At 35.5% G+C, this 5,814-nt stretch overlaps 1 pseudogene; it reads right to left on the bottom strand.

Annotated features, from left to right (window-relative positions):
* Positions 1-2,523: 2,523 nt before the first annotated feature.
* LOC133245303 (small ribosomal subunit protein eS6-like) lies at positions 2,524-3,262 on the bottom strand (annotated as a pseudogene).
* Positions 3,263-5,814: the final 2,552 nt, after the last annotated feature.

Here is a 5,814-nt window from a genome sequence, read left to right as displayed (position 1 = left end):
TCTCCCAAAGATGCCCCTGTCCTAAACCCTGGAGCCTGTGAATATGTTATATTACAAGTCAAAGAGGAATTAAGGGAGCAGATGGATTCAAGATTGCTAATTAGATGACCCTAAAATAGTGAGATTCTCCTGGGTAATGTAATCACTGCTGCTGCTGCTGCTAAGTCATTTCAGTCGTGTCTGACTCTGTGCAACCCCATAGACAGCAGCCCACCAAGCTCCCCTGTCCCTGGGATTCTCCAGGCAAGAACACTGGAGTGGGTTGCCATTTTCTTCTCTAATACATGAAAGTGAAAAGTGAAAGTGAAGTCGCTCAGTCGTAATCACAGTGGTCCTTAAAAGTAGAAGTGGGAGGAAAAGGAAGAGAGAGAAAGATATGTAATGGCAGGAGTCTAAATGATGGGATAAAAGAAGGACTCAACCAGTGTTGCTGTCTTTGAGGATGGAGAGGGAGGGTCATGACCCAAGGAAGATAGCCTCTAGAAGCTGGAAAACACAAGGAGCCTCCAGAAAAGAATGGTGCCCTGCCTACACCTCGATTTTAGTGAGGTCCCAAGTTGAACTTTTAATCTACAGAACTTTTAGATAGTAAATTAGTTTTCCTCTAAGTCGCTAAATTTGTGGTAATTTGTCACAGCAGCTATAGAAAACAAACATATATGAGTAACTTTCATTTTGAACCATTCTATGTATAAACAATATTTACAACAGCTAGTTTCTTAAAATCAATTTCATAATTGTTGTCTTTTAGTACCTATGTAATTCCATTCACATTTCTTAAGATTCTTGATGTATTTGAACTATTTCTGGCATAGTATTTTGTCTTTTCTATCCTATTTTTATTTCTTTTCTGCTTTTAGTTTTTGACATATTTTAAATTCTTTTTCTTCCTTTACTGGGTTGAAAAATTACATAATTTATTTATATTATTTTGGTGGTAAACTTACAACAACAAAAAAACTACTTGTTACTGAACTATAATACACATACAGAAAAATCCAGGTCATAATTGTACAATGAAATGAAGTATAGAATGAACACAGTCATGTCATATCAAGTAACTATTATCAAGAAATAGAATATTCCTCATATCTTAGAAGTCCCCTTGATGCCCCTCCAAAGCACGACTCCTCTTTCTTCCTCCTCAAAGGTCAACACTCGTAACTTCAAAAAAACCAACACATTAGTTTTTCCAGTTTTAGCAGGTTTTTTTTTTTTTTTTTTAGTGAGATGACAGGGTATATATTCTTTCTTGTGAGATTAATTGATGTTGTTGTGAAATGTTGTATTTTATTCATTTCCACTGCCATATATTGTCCTATGTGCACACAAAGCATAAGAATGTTCAAAGCAATATTCATAACAGTCCCAAACTGGAAACAATCGAATGTCTAGCAACAATAAAGCGGATACATACATCTTGACACATTCATATCTTTACATTTTTAACATGGACAATTAAAGTTAACCAAATTCCCTGGTGGCTCAGACGGTAAAGCGTCTGCCTGCAGTGCGGAAGACCTGGGTTCGAACCCTGGGTTGGGAAGATGCTCTGGAGAAGGAAATGGCAACCCATTCCAGTACTCTTACCTAGAAAATTTCATGGATGGAGGAGTCTGGTGGGCTACAGTCCATGGGGTCACAAAGAGTCGGACACAACTGAGTGACTTCACGACTTCACGACAATATCTTTATGTGTGTTTTTAAACAATAGAATTTTAGGACAGTTTAACTCTTTCATATTATTACTGTCTAGAATTTTAGTTCCAAATCGATTTAAACTTAATCCCCACTGGTTATTATAATTTTTAAAACAGGTACTAAATATTTAGCATGTGTAGCAATTTCTTTGCTTACTTGTACATCTTGTTTTTTCTATTCTTTTCTTCCAGACTACATTTCATCTTGTTAAAGTTTTATCCTTTTGTAATTCTCTTAGCACAGATATGGAAATTGTAACTGCAGTCTTTTTATGTCTGAAAATGTAATTTCTGTGCTCACTCTTTAAGGATGTTTTAGCTGCTTATAGAATTCAGCCCTTTTGAGATGTTTATTCCACTTTAAACTGGCATCTGTTGATGAGAATTCTACCTTCCTACTGCCGTTCCTTTGTAAGTAACCTGTTGTTTAGTAGGTTTTTGAGGGTTTTAATGCTCTACACCTAGCTAGGTGTGGATTTATTGCTATTTATCCTGTTCAAAACTCTGTGATTCTTCAGTCTATGGAATCATATCTTTCTTTAGTTCTGGAAAATTATATCCATTGTCTTTTCCAAAGTTTTCTCTTTACTCTTTCTGTTGTTTCCTTCTGAAATTTGAAAAAAAAACAAAACAAAATTTCAATTCTTCTTTCTTCATTATCTCTTAATTTCCTCTATCCCATTATCTTTTCCCTCCTGATTTTCTGTGTGATGCCCTTAGATTTGCTTTCTAAAGCACTGGTTTTTATCTTTATCTGTATAGAGTTTTTTTTTTTTTTTTTTTTTAATGCCTGAACTTATCTATTTGTTACTCTTAGAACATCTCATTTTTGACTGGACTCAGACGTAGAAGCCATCAGAGAGGACAGCCTCCGTCTCTTAGCAACCTGTTCCTGCTTTTTCTTTGGCTTCCTTCATTCTCTTGGCCAAAAGTTTAGTATATTCTGCAGCCTCTTCTTCATTTTTCTTAGTACGCTGTTTCTTAAGAGCAATTCCTCCTGCGTTTGTGTTGCAGAAATCTTGGAGTCATGAGACACTGAATCTTGGGTGCTTTAGTCCTAGGTTTCTTACCTTCTTTTTTTAGGGGCTTTCGCACAACATACTGGCAGACCTCATCTTCTTTAGAGATTGAAAAGCTTGCAGATTCTGCTAGCTCTTTTGGGATCAAGGCAATGAGGCACTGTAGTATAAGTGAGTCCTGGAATATTCTTCTCCCCTTTTTTCATGATACCAAATTGAGAACACTCAGATTGGCATCCACAATGCAACCCTGTACAGATTTGCACTTTCTCTCTCTGGTCCTCCTTGGTCTGTAACAGGAATGCCGCTTACTCAGCAGCAGGCAACTCGGCCATGGGTCAAGACACCCTGCTTCATGGGGAAACCCTACTTATCATTCCTATCACTGATCTGGACCACATAACCCTTCCATTCTTCAGCCAGTACATCAGCAGCAACTTCTGTGTCCATATTCTTCTCGTAGAAAGTACGAAGTTTTCATTAATCATCCACTTCAATGAGCTTCTGGCAGCCAGTGGCCAGGAAAAAGACCTTCAGCTTCATTCTGAAGTGGCTGATAGCCTCCAAGGCACCATGATAAAGAGTAGAGTTGTTATTTAAGCCATATATTCAGCTTTTCATATCAATGACTATATTTCCCATTTATAGAAAATGATTTATTTCTCATATTAATTTTTTCTTTCTTTTAAAAATATTCTGTTTCTACTTTATGTTGCATCAATTCCTTAATATCTGTGACCATTTCAGATGTATTTATAGTTCCCTTTAGATTGTTAAATTATCTCATTTTTGGTGTGCAGATTTCTTTTCTTGTAGGGTCTACTGTCTCTCCTGAATGCTAGTTTATTTAACAATGAGATTTACAATTATACTTTAACATCATTTTCAGGCACAAAATACTTTCTACTGGAGTTCAGTATGTTTGGGGATGTGGAAATGCTTCTCTAAACTATTCTGCAGGAACCCTATGATTTCCCTGGACTCATTCCAGTTTTCAAGTTAATTTCTCATTTTGAGTAACTTTAACCATATGGTTCCATGAACTTCATACCCACCTACTATATAAGCCTGGGTTTCCAGTTCTCATATATTTTCTACTTATGGTTCTAAGTGGATTCTAAACTTCCCTGTTGCTCTTTCCCTCCCTGAGCCAGACTCTTAAACTCTCCTCTTCCATTCCCTTCTTTGTGAATTTCCTGTGAGCCCCACAGCATTTGTGACTTTTCTTTAAGAAATGTTTTCATACCTTCTGAAAACTGGGGATTTTCATTTCTTGACTATATTTAATCACCCTTGCTGTATTTGAGGAGTGGGGAATTTGATGAGTTTGATGTGGGAGAGATTTTTCATCTCAGTCTGCCTGACTGATGAAAAGTTTGGACAAATTACTTAATTTCTGTGCACATCACATTCTTCAAATGTAAAACAGAGTGGACTATACCTATTTTATAGAATCCATGTGTTATCACAACAAGGTTTTAAATTCAGAAATTCTTTTTTATTTTTAATATGAAAATAATTTAGTATGCCAGCAAATTTAGACTCTTGGGATAATAGTGTTCAATAACATAGTCACAAAAGTATATAATTATTTGTCCTGAACTTAGTGGTTTAGCATTCAAAGGACTTTATCAGTGTTGGGGAAAGAAAAGAATGGCATGGTGAAGATGAGCTTGAGAATGAGAGACTGGAGAGGATCCTTTCACAAAATGTTGACATAATTAAGATTATAAATGGCATCCAAAACACAAAGAGTGTCTATTAATCTTATTTGAGAAAAACTTCAATAATTCTGTTATTGTAATTATCATCTCGTATTTGTGTAAAGCATTTACTCATCAAGCAAACGTCAATGTGCTGGACACTTTATAAATTACTTCTAATCTCATTTATAGATGAGAGATAAAGCTTTAAACTATTTCCGATAGAAAAAAAAAAAGTAAATACCATTGTCCTCAGAGTACATACCTGTGAAAACAAAGGTCCAGACAGTTCAGGTGACTGTATAAGGGCCCATTGTTAACAAAAAGGCAGAACTACAAAGTACTCTGTGCGTCTTTTATCACCCAGCTCCCTTCCCAAAGTAATTTTTTTTATCACTTTGCCCCTATTTTCTGTGCTGTTTTTTATACACACCAAGTCTGAGAGTTAAAACTCAGTTTCCAGAAAATAATTACATTAATGTCTATACTTCTATTCTGACCCTGTTAGAACCATTCTGTTTTCTCACTTTTCTATTTTTTAAAATCATCTTTTGTATCATTACAATTAGTCTCTCTTTTTCAATACACAGTTTTGAACTGGAAGTGCCCATTTTATTTACCTACCCTTTTGGTTAAGAGTCAATGCATACACTCAATCAGCTAATGTTTGCTGTTTACTCCCCTGCAAAGATCTTAAAAGATTTTCTCACACTATATACAAAAATAAACTTAAAATGTATTAAAAACCTAAATGTAAGAGCAGAAACCATAAAAATTCTAAAAGAAAAACACAGGCAGAATACTCTCTGACATAAATCATAGCAATATTTTTTTGTATCTGTCTCATAAGGCAAAGGAAACAAAAGCAAAAATAAATAAATGGGACACAGTTAGACTTAAAAGCTTTTGCACAGCAAAGGAAGCCACAGACAAAATGAAAAGACAGTCTACTGAATGGGAGAAAATATTTCTGCAAATAATATGACCAATGAGGGGTTAATATCTCAACCATGTAAACAGCTCATACAATATAATATCCCCCCCCAAAAAAGAGCAACTTGATTAAAAAAATGGACAGAAAACTTGAACTGACATTTTTCCAAAGAAGATATACAGATGGCGACCAGACACATGAAAAGATGTTCAACATCATTAATCATCACAGAAATGCAGATTGAATCACAAGGAGATATCACCTCACACCTGTCAAAATGGCTATCATCAAAAAGACCACAAATAACAAATGTTAGCATGGATGTGGAGAAAAGAGAATTCTTCTATCCTATTGGTAAGAATGTAAATTGATGTAGCCACTGTAGAGAACTTTCCTCAAAAACCTGAAAACAAAGCCACCTATGATCCAGCAATTCCACTCCTGGATATATATCCAGA

This window comes from Bos javanicus, chromosome 3, assembly GCF_032452875.1.
Source record: "Bos javanicus breed banteng chromosome 3, ARS-OSU_banteng_1.0, whole genome shotgun sequence".
Taxonomy (NCBI): domain Eukaryota; kingdom Metazoa; phylum Chordata; class Mammalia; order Artiodactyla; family Bovidae; genus Bos; species Bos javanicus.
Note: the sequence above shows the minus strand (reverse complement) of the source record. Positions and strands in the feature narration are given on the sequence as shown.